This window comes from Borostomias antarcticus (genome assembly GCF_949987555.1).
Source record: "Borostomias antarcticus genome assembly, chromosome: 1".
Taxonomy (NCBI): Eukaryota; Metazoa; Chordata; class Actinopteri; order Stomiiformes; family Stomiidae; genus Borostomias; species Borostomias antarcticus.
In genome coordinates this window covers 1,287,339-1,304,300 of record NC_140234.1, presented here as the reverse complement: position 1 = coordinate 1,304,300, position 16,962 = coordinate 1,287,339, and positions in this window count along the sequence as shown.

Here is a 16,962-nt window from a genome sequence, read left to right as displayed (position 1 = left end):
TGCCTTTTTGCTCGTGATTATTTTGTGCTTCATCGGGACCTGAACACACAGTTTTGCTGTTTAGCGGGTTCACGCATCCCACAAGACTGTTTGTGATTCATGACGCGTTCTTGCACCACGATTCACGAATCTCCCTGATCATCAATCAATTCACAAGGTCGCTGGCTGGTATACACCGTGGTTGTGCTCTGAATGGTGGCCAGCCAGGCTGTCTGGCAAGAGATTGAGGTCGTATAGCCTAAACAACAATCCACAGTGTCCGGGAGTTTGATTATTATCTGTCTAGAAACGTAATACCCGTTGCAGTAATTCATACTGTGCTGTCATTCATGATTCTCTCTACCCACCCCCCTCTCTAAACTGGACAGATGGCAAGGTTTCCCCTGTGATCACGTGATAATCACATCAGACTACCTGTTGTACTCTGATTATTGTAGCAGTATGTATCACCAGCTACTCATATTGCTCACAGTCTCTCTCCCTGTCCAGTGCTGGGGGCCTAGGCTGGCTTACCATATCCAGCCAATGCCTATGTAGCAGAGGTGGTTCGGATCTCACCAGCCCATCTCAGATAGAATGTAGCCCAGTGGACTAAAGCCTGCGGTCTAATTGCTTTTAACTACACGCGTCCACTGTGCATTTGCTGCATTCCTTTGGGGCATAGACTGCGGTTGACTGTGCTTGTACATAGAAATTATCGTGCTGCAGAATTTGGATGTCACTATGCGGACGCGTTGCTAACCAGCAAGTATATTGCAGGCTTAAGACAGTCTTTTGCAGGGAGACGGCATCCCTCCCTGAACAATTTTGGCGTGGCAATACAACATGCGTTTAGGGGTGGAGATCTGTGCTTTCTGAGCACCATTTCTAGCTACCTCCACCCCAGCGACAGCGCAGGGCGAGAGGTAATGTTTTTGGTGGCGTGCGTGTGTGCATGCATGCATGTGTTTGTCTGTTGGCAGGATTACGCTAAAACTACTGGACCAGTTTTTAGGAAACTCAGTGGTAGGGCGTAGCATGGAGCAACTTAGAAAACATTACATTTTGGAGCAGATCTGAAGCACTCCAATGGTCTAATGGCCGCCCAAACACAGTTTCCCATTCACCTCCATTCATTTTTTGAACCAGGATTACGGCAAAACTACTGGACCGATCATGAAACTCGGTGGAGGGGTGTAACATGGGCCAACTTACGTCTTAAATGGTGGATACAAAAGCCTAGGGGATGGTGGATAGAAGCACAAACTTGGATGCTACTAAATGTTATAGAGAATAATGGGCTAATTCAATTCAGAACATGAAATAGTGATTCTAACCAAAGCAGATGTGGGTATAAATATAGAACCTGTTGAATAATAATGATGTCCAACATCCTCCAGTTGCGTCAGTTTTCCCCCTGAATCAATTTCTTTTTGGCGCTCTGCAAGTGTTTGTTCATACAGTCCAAATATATCCACAGCTGCCACTGCTACTGTTTTCACTCATTGACACATTCTCTGAATAGCTGTAGTTGGGACATTTTTGCAGAACAATCAGGACACACTTCCATTTGCTCTTCAGCAGTGGGAAATGAAATGTTTCTTTCAAGAAATTTCCAAAATGAAGGTTCTGGAAAGCAATTATAATTTTTAGCTACGACCAGCAGCTCCGTCGCATGTTTTAAATGAATATTGAACTAAAGTTTGACTTGTCAACACAAATCAAATCGCAATATGTCAGAAAAATGGCAATTAGATAATTTCCCCAAATTGTTGAGCCCTACTATATGCTGTCTAAAATCAGACATATGTCGTCTTTCTTTGGTTCGGTGTAGACAAAGCTGGAAAATGTAGGGGTCTCCAATACGACAATATAGCGGAATCTCTGTGGAAGCCAGTTCACACGTCCGACTCATACACAAGAAACCTATTCTACCATGATACATGATACATGATATATTATCAAGATATGAAATGACCCATATCGTGATGGAAGATTCTGTCTATATCGCACAGCCCTAGGCGGAGGTCTTTGCTATCTGAGCACCCTTTCTAGTTGCAAAGTGCCAACAGTCTTTTGCAAGTGAGGGAGGAAACACAAACAATCTTTGAAACATTTAGCAAATGTGCACCACATAAGCTACATGTGGAGAAATGCACCATTATTGACTGCCTGGTAGTTTTCTCATTGCCACCTAGAATGCCCCCAGTCAGTGCCGTTAATCATGTTCTATCCCATAATATTATGTTATTTCATTAAACATCAAATCCAATCAGAAAACAAACAATACAAACTATGTGTGGGGATTAAACATTGATTTATAGCTGTCAATCAGTTGTAGCAACTGTTGTGAGCTGCTGTGCGTCATTGTCACCAGGAGTCTCTGAGCACTGATGTGGCTGTAAGACTAAAGAGAAAAGACACGTTCAACACAGAGCTTCATCAATTGGGTGGTTAAACATCTGGTTTGTTTTCAATGGTAAATCTACCCACACAGAGCTAAAATGATAGGTTAGTTATTTAAAGCAATAATTTGCCAGCTAAAATTGTTTGGCTACCAATTTGAAAGATTTTTCAACTTTTATAATGCCTTTCAGTGCTGCTACTATACTTTGTTTCATACATTTTTTTGTTTTTAAGAGATGACTAAATAACATATTTAAATAATAATGAGACTTAAAATATTTTGGATACATTAAGTGTTCTATTAATCAATCAATACAAAAAATAATTGTTAAATTAGTTTGTTAGATTAATCGACTAATCTTAAAAAAAAGAATGGCTAGATTAATCGTTAGAAGAATAGTGGTTAGGTGCAGCCCTAGTGATGCACGGGTTGGACTGAGCCACGGATGAATACTATGCCTCCTTTCCTTTGAGAAATCACTGATCTGACATAAAGGGATAGGGGGAAAAAACATTAACTGCAATTTCACCCATACATGGATACAGTGAGATAAAGTGGTTGCTTATAGGGACTGTGCCCTGGGCCCCATCCATTCTCAAGGACAACTAAAAAAAAACTTGTTGTGAAGAGGGTGCAAACATAGGCCTAGTACTCCACAGCTAAATATGATGAATACCAAATGGCATTTGGTGTGTGTCTGTGTGTGTCTGTGTGTGTGTGTGTGTGTCTGTGTGTGTGTGTGTGTGTTGTCCAGTCCAGTCTGACAGATGTAGGCCTTGGCAGGCAGCGTTTCTCGGGTGCCAACAGATTCCAGGGTTAGAGAAGTTAGTGTAATATTCTTATTGCATCAGCAGCACACAGTCAGACAGGCCTAGTTTACACTACGGACAGCACAGAGCACCACAGGCCTCTCTGGAATCTAATATCTCCCTCTCTCTCTCTCTCTCCCTCCCCCTCTCTTTCTGTCTAGACTCTCTGTCCTGTCTTACTGTCCATCTCTCTCTCTCTCTCTCTCCCTCCCCCTCTCTTTCTGTCTAGACTCTCTGTCCTGTCTTACTGTCCATCTCTCTCTCTCTCTCCCTCCCCCTCTCTTTCTGTCTAGACTCTGTCCTGTCTTACTGTCCATCTCTCTCTCTCTTTCAACACGCTCTCCTTGCGCTGTCCTTTTGTCTTTCACCCCCTCCTCCCCTCTTTCTCACTCATTTTTTCAGTTATCTTTCTCTAGTCACTGTTGATACTAGGCTACTCCCACTTTTTTGCGGGAGAGAGGAGGGTGAGGGAGAGGGAGAGAGAGAGGCAGAGAGACCATAACCATGGACAGCCCTACTGGCCTGGGGAGAGAGACGGAAGGGAGAGGAGAGAGTGAGGAAAGAGAGATCAGCACCATGGACAGTTCTACTGGTTCTACTACTCCTGAACACTTTCTTCCTCCCTCACTCTCTCTCCTCTTTCTCTCTCCTCTCCCCTCACCCTCTCTCCTCTCCTCACTCTCTCTCCTCTCCCCTCCCCTCACTCTCTCTCCTCTCCCCTCACTCTCTCTCCTCTCCCCTCACTCTCTCTCCTCTCCCCTCACTCTCTCTCCTCTCCCCTCACCCTCTCTCCTCTCCTCTCACTCTCTCTCCTCTCCCCTCACTCTCTCTCCTCTCCCCTCACTCTCTCACCTCTCCCCTCACCCTCTCTCCTCTCCCCTCACTCTCTCTCCTCTCCCCTCACTCTCTCTCCTCTCCCCTCACTCTCTCTCCTCTCCTCTCCCCTCACCCTCTCTCCTCTCCCCTCACCCTCTCTCCTCTCCCCTCACTCTCTCTCCTCTCCCCTCACTCTCTCTCCTCTCCCCTCACCCTCTCTCCTCTCCCCTCACTCTCTCTCCTCTCCCCTCACTCTCTCACCTCTCCCCTCACTCTCTCTCCTCTCCCCTCACTCTCTCTCCTCTCCCCTCACTCTCTCTCCTCTCCCCTCACTCTCTCTCCTCTCCCCTCACTCTCTCTCCTCTCCCCTCACTCTCTCTCCTCTCCCCTCACTCTCTCTCCTCTCCCCTCACTCTCTCTCCTCTCCCCTCACTCTCTCTCCTCTCCCCTCACCCTCTCACCCCAGTAGAGCTGTCCATCACTCTGATCTCTCTCTCTCTCTACTTCTCTCTCTGTGCCTCTCTCTCTCTCTCTCTCTACCTATCTCTCCGTATGTCTTGCTACATCTCTCTACCTCTCTGCCCTCTCTCTGGAGTTATCCAACATTTTGGGCAGTTTTTTTCACATTGTTTGGGTTTCATGAAATAGCTGGTCAAATTCATATTTTAGTCCTTAAACACGTGTTCAGAGCTGATATATGGTGTTTTTTTGTGGGTTAGGGTCAGTTCTGGGTCAATCTAACTATCTATCTATCTATAATGGCAGAAAGTGTAGGGGTGTGTGTGTAGGGCATAGGGGTACGTAGGGTTGACCATGCACTTCACCCCGCCAGCTGCGTGAGATTGAAACGGACATATCTCCAGGTGGGAACGTCAAAGAGACACACAGTTTGGACTGGCAAAAAGGTCTCTCTGTGTAAGGAACACAGCAATACCAAACAGCCTAGCAACATAAACAATAACAATAGCTACCGTAAGTAGTTCCGCTTCCTGAATCCCCTCTGCGGATTGATCTACACATCTACAACGGTCGCGTCAATACAAGTCAATGGATTTCATAAAATGGTCAATAAAACCCTACAGGATTCATACTTTGCGGCGAATTTGATGTCAGAACACCAACGGACACCAATTACACCCTCGGTGAGCTTCTTGTCTTTGAAATCGAGAGTTTAACATGTTTTTGAAAGATTTTTCAAGATACCCACCCACATCCATTGTATGACCAAAACGGTGGTAGAGCAATTATCAGACTTTCTCAAAAGTAGTAGTTTTGTCAACGTTTTGATCTGAACCATTGTATATGATCATAAGTAACCTTAAAACAGGGCTAAACATGCATTTTCCCTTTACTACTCTTTTAAAACAATGTCAGACCATTGCTATTGCAGGTTAAATTGTGAATAGATGGCATTGAGGGACCCTGGTGTGTGTGTGGACCAGGGCCCAGGAGGCCATCTGCTGTGTGGATCCAGCCAGATGAAGCCCTCCAGATGAATGGAGGAGCTGTGTGTCTCAGTGTCCTCCCATACTCTTACACCTCCACAACACACACACAATAATAATAATAATAATAATAATACATTTTGAGCAAAATATTACATTAAAAACAACTAGAAAGGGTGCTCAGAGAGCACAGGCCTGCATGCATGAATGCATTTTGTTCGTGTAACTCAGTTGAAATGGTTCAAGTCACAACAGGGTAGGAATTTTGTCATTTTAGGGGCAAGGCCTTTTGGTCTTCGGTGTCGCTCAATTTTTTAGGCCACAAAGGCCACATGTCAAGGCACAAAGGCCATTGAGTGTGCGTGTGTCTGGTAGAGTATGTGTGTGTGTGTGTGTGTTTGCTTGTGTGAGTGCAAGTGTTTGTGTGACTGTGTGTGTGTGTGTGCTGAAAGGTAACATGTAAAGGGCTGCCTGCTCATTATGCTGTTGATAAAGTGTGTGTGTGTGTGTGTGTGTGTGTGTGTGACCTGAAAGGTAACATGTAAAGGCCTGCCTGCTCATTATGATGTTGGTAGAGCAACCTTTATAAAATGTCTGCGTGATTCATAGTGTCGCAAAACTTTAGCACATCTGTATTAGGAACTTTAGCACATCTGTATTAGGTCAATTGGTGTGTCGGAGACTATGGACCAACAATAATTAAATAAAGGGCTCTTTATTCAACTCCTGGAGAACATCTTCTTCGCTTGTAATTAAAAACTATTAGTCACAACATTTCAGCGCTGAGGCCTTCATCAGGTCAACTTAACAATACCAAAAGGAGTCCTTTATTTTACTCACCTGATTCATAGTCTCTACATTAACACACACACACACATCTCATTACCACTCGCATACACTGCAGCATGCACCCCCCCCACACACACATACATATGTTTTGCATCTAGAAACACACGCACACACACACACACACACACACACACACACACACACACACACACACACACACACACACAGGAGCCTGTGAATGTGCAGAGTATGGTACTCCAGATTCGATTGTGAGGACTCTCAGAGGATGTATTCTAATGCTATTCAGTGGGGGCACTGAACACCAGCAGGTCAGTCGAGTCGGGTAAAATGGTTTTAAGTGCTGTATGTTAAAACTCTGATCTGCGATCACACAAACCCCAGCTAGCTAGCTCTGCGTTAGCTCTGACTACTAACACAACGAAAACATGGATGGAGTCCGCAACGCAGCGTGAGGACAGTTGGAGATGCACACATCTGGTCTGGACAAGTCTGCTCTCTGGTTTCGTCCTAGGGTGTATGATGAGTAGGGCTGGGTTTAAAAAATCCATACATCTATTCTGAATCGATTCTGAATCAAATGATTCAAAATCGATTCATGAATCCCAAAATCGATCTTTTATTTAATGAATGAATGAATAAATGAAGGAATGAATAGTTCATTCATTCATTCAATGATTCATTCATTCATTTTTGGAAATCGGTATCGATACCCAGCCCTAGTATTGATGTGTTGCATAACTTGGCAGTCATGTAATTAAGGTTGCAGCTAAAAAAACAAAACAGTAACACTAAACGAATCGATATTGAATCGAATCGAATCGTGATAATCGATTCCAAACCTTGTGAATCGGAATCGAATCGATTCTTGAAATTCGACTCGATACCCAGTAGGGCTGTCTTCAACTCAGGATTTTGTGATTCGACTCAGACTTGGTGTTCAAAGCGACGCGTCGAATCGTCATGTGTTTTTTCTCTTTCTCCGGGCTATCAGAAAATCAATTGACATCAAGTTTCCGTGATTATTTTGGTTAGGCCTATATTGGTAGCCTATAGAAACAATCAATTGTTGCCAAGGCACATTTCTGAGTAGGTTAGGGTATTTGAAATCAACGAGAATGACAGTTACATAATTACAGCATTTTAAATAGCTAGAATAGCCTGGCTATCGGTTTGTGGAATAAGATGGAGGGATGCTTCGTTTTGTTCAATCTTTTTCTGAACGAACTTTCGTCCATTTAGGTTATGCTTGAATAGCCTTTATTGGGCTATTTTACCTTGATTGGTGTTTATTATTTTCCGTTGAACAAAAAAGTAGAATAAAGTTTCAAAATAAATTATTAGCCTTGCTCATATTTCCTCTCCGCTGCCTCCGAATGTGTTTGATAGCTTGTTTCAAGTGCAGCCCATCCCTCTTTCTTGCATTGTCCATAGTTTGGACCACTAATAATCGAGATAATTAATAGACAGGTTATCAATATCTTAAACATTTTGTCTTCATATCCATTTTGTGACATGTCAGGAGATTCGTTCCCCCCCATATGTCTAGGCTGAGGGGAGACCGCCGGAGTCGGGAGAGCTGTGAAACTTTCAACTCAAAATTGCAGGCTGCACAATAAAAGACACCTGTTTTCTTGTTAAACATGAATCATCTAGCATTGTCCATCTACTTCGGATGCCCCATGTTTTTATACAGTTTCACATATCCTACATTAGGGTTGGGCAATTTGACGATAGTCTCCTCAACTGCGCATTTGAATGCTTGCGCGAATCGGCTCATAGTTGGGCAGCAGTCAACAAGGAAATGTTTTGGCTGTCACTAAAGCATTTTCACAGACGTTAGAGCTCAAGCTGTCTATGGGAGACCCTATTTGTACCATTGGATATACAAGAAGATTGATTTAGGAAAGCAGTGTGATATTCCATTTGGGAAATGCACGTGATTGCTGGCGCATAGTAGGCTAGGCTAGGCTACACGCTTAGCGGAGGGGAGAGGGGCTCCCTGCCTTCTTCCCTCTGCTATATCAGTCTTAACTCTTCTTTTACAGCCCAACAAATAGCTACGGTTATAGCCTAGGTCTAAAACGAATGATTGGCCTGTCCTTGATCTTAGTCCACCTCCTAGTCCTTGACAGTGGAGCAGAAATCGACTTAAAGAATCTCTGTCGACTTAAGGGTCTCCGACTGATGATTCGACGCGTCGACTTTCAGGGGGCAGCCCTAATACCCAGCCCTAATGATGAGCTGCAGGAACACTTTGAAAGAAACCAAGAACTGTATGGACCGATCGATTTCTGTATGTCAATCAGAAGTCTATCGATTTCTGTAAAGGTCGTTGTTATATCTGAGCAGCACACACACACACGCACGCACACACACACACACATGCTCACAGCATACGACACACACACAAACAAAACATGTAGAAACACACATGCACACACATTCTTACACACACACACATGGATGGGTCCAGTCTCTCTTGTTATTTTGGTGTAGTAAGCAGACTCAATCGGCCAGCTTCATCCCCTGGATAGCCCATTATCCAACCCACTGACCCACTCTGCGTGTGTGTGTGTGTGTGTGTGTGTCTGTGTTTATTTACATTTTGACTTTTCGTATTATTCAGTGAATGTGTGAGGTGAGCTCAACTGTGCGTCCCTCAATCCTGTTACAGATACTAAGAGGTATGGATTTGTCGCACAGCCACGCACACACACACCCACACACACACAGGGATCTCTTGTTATTTGGGTCTTTTATTCTCTCTGCCTGCTCAATCTGCATCTGTGATAATTGTCACAACAACAAAACCCTTGATTGGCCCATAGAGAAGCAGCCCTGCAGTAGTTGGAATGCAGCATGAGAGTCTCTTGTTGACCCTGTTTGGCTGTCTAGCCAGCCTCCATTGTTATGTAGTGTGTGTGTGTGTGTGTGTGTGTGTGTGTGTGTGTGATAGGAACTAGAAGCACCTGAAGCCAGAGGCACCAGAGTGTTGGGGTTTGATAGGACAGCTCCTAACCCCAGCGGCTGCTGGAGGACCTGGCCATTAGTCATCATCCACCAGAACACCGGAGAACGTCTGCTGGGTTCCAGTTGCCTTGGGAACTGAGACTTTCCTAGCAAAAATGTACTGGAATGTTCCACACACCGGTGGTGCTGCTCTGCAGTCCACCTGGGCTCTCTCCGTGCTGTTGCCCTGAAATGTTTGTTATTTGATTTAAGTTTTAATACAGCAGTGTGATTCGGCATTTTGCCGTTGGTGCTAAACACAACATAATGTTGAGTGTGAACGTTTTGCCCTTGATTCTGCTAATCTGGGAGCTGATTCCGGACTGCCACCTGACTGAGGTGAGCCGGGAAACCAGTCCGATTCTCCTTCGCTATGCTCGGGACCGATTTCTCCTTCGCCCAGGGCCAGGACAAACCACACCTGCCCCCCCGTTACCGGAGGAACCCCGGACCCGTATCCCGCGTGAACAAGGATATCCGCGGAAGAGGGGAAGGCGAGGTGGTGTGAGACGGAGACTGGGCAGGCGAGCCAACAAGCCGCCATTACCATCTATGCTTCTGTGCAACGCACGTTCGATAAAGCGGAAAATTGACAATTTCAGAACCAACGGCAGCTTTCGACGTGAGTATCGAGACTCGGGGTCTACTGGTGGTCAACGAGACCTAGTTGACGTCGGATTTCCCCAATTCAGCTGCTGCGCTAGATGCCTTCTCTCTGGTGCGCTCCGATAGGAACAGACCGAAGAAGACCGTGGAGGAAACTTCTGGTGGAGGCATCTGTGTTTACATTAACCAGCGGTGGAGCTCTCAATTCACGGTGCGGGAGAAGGTCTGCAGGGAGGATATAGAACTCCTAAGCCTTCGACCGTTCTATCTCCTCCGCGGGTTTTTGAATATTATTGTGTGCGCTGTTTACATCCCGCCAAGTGGGAAAGCTTACAAGGCAACAACAAGGCAAGCTACCTGTAGGCTAACAGTTTTGCCCGCTTCCCAGGGACCAGTAAACTCTGTTCGGGCAAGAGGAATGCCTCATGCAGTCGTCTGATAGGACAAGTAAAAAATGAATATATAAATTGGCCTTGTGTTGCTAACGTTACGTAACGTTATCTGATAATACAGTTTGAGCCGAAGCGGAGCTGCTCCATTTGAGCTACGCGCTGCTGTCTGTCTGTCAGTCGGTCAGCCCTTCAAGAGAGCGTTGTCAAGGAGACATACACCACAAGCGCGAGGAGGTTCTTTTGTGCAAGTCAGGTGCAGCGCTGCCTGATGGATTGTGCGACGGTCTTTCTGGCTGGCTGAACTAACACTAGCTTGCGTTAATGTTCCTCCAGCCACCTAAAAAGTGCCAATCAAAATAACAGAAAACAGCAGCTGTTACCATTATAACAGCTGCTGTTATAATGGTAACCTACAATACATCTAATTAAAATATGTATATAAACCATATGATTTATTAAGTGCTTGTGTGGGTTTACTGTTTTATCCCGTCTGGTTGCATATAATTAATTACATTTTAAGCTCTAGGACTTTACCAGCCTTACGAGATAAGTTAGGCCATCTTTATAGGCCTACTCTTCAGTTAATTGTATTTTTTAGGCAGAGGCAGGGATTGTGGTAGGAGAGGACAGGACTGTGGCACAGACACAGAGTGGAGGCACAGGTGAGAGAGAAGAGGAGAGAGAGGTTGTTGAGAGGAGCGCAAGAGAGGAGAGAGGAACAGTGGTGGCTGGTGACTCAAAAAACTGAGGAGGACAGGAGGAAGAGAGGCGAACCGCCCATGGGCGCCGGGGGGCACTTTCCCTCAGTCAGTTATTATTTGAAATATCAGCTTTAAAATGTGGATTTACAGTCAATTTTAGCATATGAAAAACTGAATAACACTTTCTTTAACTACAGGCAGCATTTATTTATCATATTCATGATAAAATATTACAAAACAACAATAAAACATTGTAAGCAATAGTTGTAATGGATTGTACTCTTTTCTAAAGAGAGAAAATAATTGATATTGGTGAGGTGCTGGAGAGGTTAGGCCATAAAAAATTGATTAGGGGACACTGAGGTGTGCTGGCTCTCAAACAGTTTGTTGGCAAATAGATTTTACAACTGGACAATGGAATATGTTGCACAGCAAATGCAGTATCCAACAGTTCACTCATGACTAGCTAGCAATGGTACAGCTATGGGATGAGCTCATTTGGGTTGCTGTCAAAGATGCCTCTCTTATGTTGCTATAGCTACAATTATCAGAACAATATGAACATTCAGTTGAAAGTTTTCCATCCACCCATCCATCACTGGATGAGGAATAAGCACCGCAAAGCGATCAATTATCACGCAAGCAGGAGCCAGGCTGTGGATTTCTCCGGTGTTGCGACCCAGTCTCTGGAAATGTTTTGGACGAGTTTCCGACAGTTTGCGCCTCCAGCCAATCAGCAGCCTGCCTATGCCCTAGCCTGACTCCAGCCAATCAGCGTGCCTGCCTATGCCGTAGCCTGACGGGCACCTCGTAGCTAACGTTACCGGCTATAGCAGCCAGTGGAACTGTCGTGTTCAGACGGCTCTAGAACAAAAAGTATTTCACCTTAGATATTTAGATGACTAGAATCAAGACAAATAGACAAACAGTTTGGTGTATAATATGTCCCATAATACTTTCGGACACAGACATCAACACCGACTCAATCAGCCTTCACTGTGGTGAATCTGGAATCTGGAATGTGATTGGACTAACAAAATGTCAATATCTGAATCCTGTTCAGACAGGGCCGGAGTACTAGCCTCCCGTAATTTTTCAGCGTTTTGGCCAATCACAAATTAGCAAGAAAAAAAGGCATTACATTGATTTAAGAGAAAAGAACCCGCCCTAAGGGAGGCTAGCCTCCCTTCCATAGATATCTATGGGTCCTCCAGCTGCATGTTATAGATGTCACTGTTGGAGCTTTAGAATTTCAATAATGGGTTTTTATCCATAGGGAAAACCTGCTTCATGAACAAAACTGAGATATTATTCATTATGAATAAATACATTCATATATTTATATTAAAATCCCTCTTTTCTCCAAAAAGGACCGTCCTCCCCTGCCTCAATGGACGAGCCTCCACTGGAGAGGAACAAGGGAGGAAGAAGGGCGGTCTCCAATCCCTCGCTTTGGTTTTGAAATCTGACTCTTTTTCACACACCAGCACACCAAGAGATCAGTTCCACAGGAAACACTGCACCGCCATCTTAGCTTTAATGAAAGAGGGGGACGATTTGTCTGATTATTTTTCTGAGATAGAAACCTTTGTAAAATGGTGTGACTCAAACCATCTTGTTATTAATACCAAGAAAACAGAGGAGATGGTATTTGACCCAAAGAAGATAGGAGGTATAGGCCTTATAGTTATCCATGGCGTAAACATCGCACAGGTCTCCTCCTACAAATACCAACTCTCCTGGAGGACCCATGTAGACAACCTCTGTCCTAGATTACAGCAACGGCTGCACTTCTTGCGCCGGCTCAGATTACATGGTGTTGACAGGAAATTCATGCTAATTTTTTACAAAGCGGTGTTCGAAAGTCTTATTAGGTACGGCATTACAGCCTGGGCTAGGATCCTAACTGTCCAACTTAAGTCTAAACTACTCAGACTGAGGGAGGTTGCCTTTAAGATCATGGCAGCGGAAGGACAGCCCACCCTGCAGGCCATTTCTGACCAGGCTGCTGTCAAACTAGCAGATAGCATTGTTACTGACCCGACCCATGACCTTTACCATGACCTCCAGCTGCTTCCCCTGGGAAGGAGGCACAGAGTTCCTATGGGCCATCGTAATTTGAACAGATTCAAAAAATCCTTCGTTTCCCTTTCCATAAAACCTCTGAACAAAGTGAAATAACTACACTGTTCATATGATTGTACTTATTCCTGCTGCTGTATTATACACTTTTTATTTATTTCTGTACTGTTTTGATGTTAAATGTTTGGCTGGCAGCGCGGGCAGGTAGCCCAAGCAAAATCTCTGTAAAGACAATAAAGTGTTACTTGACTTGACTTGACTCCATGAACTAGGAGTTCCACCATGTTAACTCGGGGTGGGGGAGGATGAACTCATTGAACTGAACTCAAATCAAGATGGCTGCTCCACACATCAACAATAAGTGAAAGCTGTAGTAAGACTGTTTATTAGTGCCTTATTTGTGTGTCATTAGATCAGTCGTACCCAGGGTTCGAAATTAACAGATCGGGTATCGGCCCCGATATTGAATAAATAACTATATTGGATATTGGTGGCAATGGGTCCAATCCATAGGATCCAATCTATTCTATCCATTTCTATGCTGTGCGCAGCATATGAGGTCATGCGCAAGCAACGTGCTCACCCTGTGCGGTAAACACAAGCTATAAGTAAGTAGCCTTGAGAACTGGCCCATAGGGCAGGAGCCTATCTCCTGTTTCCTTAGCGTGAGGCAGCTTGATGTACAAGTCCACCCCCTGGACATGACGCTAGTATGTACTAGTACACCCCCTGGACATGACGCTAGTATGTACTAGTACCCCCCCTGAACATGACGCTAGTATGTACAAGTACACCCCCTGGACATGACGCTAGTAAACACAAGCTATGAGTAAGTAGCCTTGAGAACTGGCCCATAGGGCAGGAGCCTATCTCCTGTTTCCTTAGCGTGAGGCAGCTTGATGTACAAGTCCACCCCCTGGACATGACGCTAGTATGTACTAGTCCACCCCCTGGACATGACGCTAGTAAACACAAGCTATGCATGGAGCAAACATGGAGCGAGCCAAAGGATCACCCATTCAAAGATGTTTCACGCTAACTATCCCCACTAGTTTGACTGCTGCTTGAAATATTTGCAAATGTCAATGTTGAGGGGTAGTGATACAACTTAGAGTTACAACACAACTAACTTAATCAAGCATGTAATGTATTGCTTTATAAATGTTCTTAGCTGGTAGACAAACATACTCCAGGAGCTTGCTCCATCGCCTTGTTGAGAGGGGTCAGGGAAGAATTTTTACAGCTCACTTATCTGGCCCCCGGGTGATACTGTTTTTTTTCTTCCCTCTGGAATATGTAGGGGTGGGATGTCTGCCCACCTCCCTTGTTCTCTGTAAAGCGCATTGTGTTGCCTCTGGGTATGAAATGCGCTATACAAATAAAGCTTTGATTGATTGATTGATTGATTGAGCATCTGAAGCTCCAGTATTCATTCATTCAATCATACGCTACAATTCACATTTCCCTCAGTCCAGTGTCTAGTTCACCAAACTCGCTACCTTTCAGACTGTTTGCTTATGTTTGCAAACATTTGATTTGAAAGCAAACGTGCTGAATTAAAAAAATAAAAAAAACGTTGCGAGTGAAAGTTGCATGCGCTGCTCGGGTTGGTTACACTAGGCCGTGGAGGAGGATTTCCAAAAGCAAATGTGCCTCTTTGACAATATTTGGGATTTAAACCCAATGCTAATAGGAGACCTGATAACATTAATGAGGCAATCTGTAAACTAGAGCCATTTCTCCCTCTCCTTACTCTTGTCATGTCACAGTGAAATATGACACCGTTGCTCTGCTGAGGCTGAGACCCACTGTTGCTCTACTGAGGCTGAGACCCACTGTTGCTCTACTGAGGCTGAGACCCACTGTTGCTCTACTGAGGCTGAGACCCACTGTTGCTCTACTGAGGCTGAGACCCACTGTTGCTCTGCTGAGGCTGAGACCCACTGTTGCTCTGCTGAGGCTGAGACCCACTGTTGCTCTGCTGAGGCTGAGACCCACTGTTGCTCTACTGAGGCTGAGACCCACTGTTGCTCTGCTGAGGCTGAGACCCACTGTTGCTCTACTGAGGCTGAGACCCACTGTTGCTCTACTGAGGCTGAGACCCACTGTTGCTCTACTGAGGCTGAGACCCACTGTTGCTCTACTGAGGCTGAGACCCACTGTTGCTCTACTGAGGCTGAGACCCACTGTTGCTCTACTGAGGCTGAGACTGTTGCAGGTGTGGAGTGAGTGATGGGAGAGCAGAACAGACAGGGGGTCTCATCCCAAGCTTATATTTTACTAATTATATTTTACACTTAACTTTTTATTTGATGAAAGTGGGCGCTGATATGAGAAAATATAGACTAAGTATGAAAGGATTATTTCATTGTTTCAGGCCTACATCCAAGTACAAGTGCTATAGCCATATGATGGATACAATTGATGAATAAAATTATGTTTTGGCTCATCAAGAAGATACAAGATATAAAAACAGTTCAATGCAGTACAGTAGCAATACAGTAAGAATATGGTGTGTGCAAAGTGTATAACGTGTATGTTAATGATAATTAAATTAATGATAAATAATTATTCAAGAAAAAAGACCGCTGGTATCGGTATCGGCAGATATCCAAATTCTGGTATCGGAATCGGTCACAGTTCTACGGAAGAGCGTTAGGGACAACAGCAGAGGTTTTTTTTTTTTTTTTAAACTTCTGGGTTTAAAGTCAGAAATTCAGACATTTTTCTCAGAAGTTATTTCTGACTTTTTTTCTCAGAAATTCTGAGTTTAATCTCAGAAATTCTGACTTTAATCTCAGAAGTCATTTCTGACTTTTTTCTCAGAAATTCTGACTTTAAACTCAGAAATTCTGACTTTAAACTCAGAAATTCTGACTTTAAACTCAGAATCTTAAAAAAGTAATAAACTCAGTTGTTGACCCTAATGCTCTTCCGTACAGTTCCCTAACTCGTAAGGAACCAATAATCGTCATGGCCGATCGCATGGCTGAGCTGCACTCCGCGCCTTACTTCCCAACTATGCCAATGCTTGTTGTTTGATCAGTGATCTACATCATTTATCGTAAACTGGATTCGCCTGCTGATGAGACAGTAGAAGATTTGAAAGCTTACATTGACGCATTGTTCTACAAATCTGCTATGCACAAACTCAAACCCGAGAGCAAACGCAATCGGAGCGAGCTAAGCTCAAGCGACATGGATTTAAAGGAGAATGCTCGTTTTTGACAACCTGGACCTTATTTACGGCATATTATAAGACGGTTCACTCACCGAGATCACTTTGGTGTAATTCGGAGGCCTGTAGAAGAAATTTAAAATCCAGTGCGAGCCAGTATATCCATGTAATGGCGGTGGTCGGGGCACTGAGAATGCAGCTTCTAAAAAATCTATTTTCTGCTGCAAAACGGTTGTTTTCATCAATCTGTCTTTATGAATCGCTAGTTGTGCTTACATAGAGCGTAAGCAACGTAAGTGCTAGTGTTAACTGGGCCAGTGCTAGTGGTGTTAACTGGGCCAGTGCTAGTGTTGTTAACTGGGCCAGTGCTAGTGGTGTTAACTGGGCCAGTGCTAGTGGTGTTAACTGGGCCAGTGCTAGTGTTGTTAACTGGGCCAGTGCTAGTGTTGTTAACTGGGCCAGTGCTAGTGGTGTTAACTGGGCCAGTGCTAGTGGTGTTAACTGGGCCAGTGCTAGTGGTGTTAACTGGGCCAGTGCTAGTGGTGTTAACTGGGCCAGTGCTAGTGGTGTTAACTGGGCCAGTGCTAGTGGTGTTAACTGGGTCAGTGCTAGTGGTGTTAACTGGGCCAGTGCTAGTGGTGTTAACTGGGTCAGTGCTAGTGGTGTTAACTGGGCCAGTGCTAGTGGTGTTAACTGGGCCAGTGCTAGTGGTGTAAACTGGGCCAGTG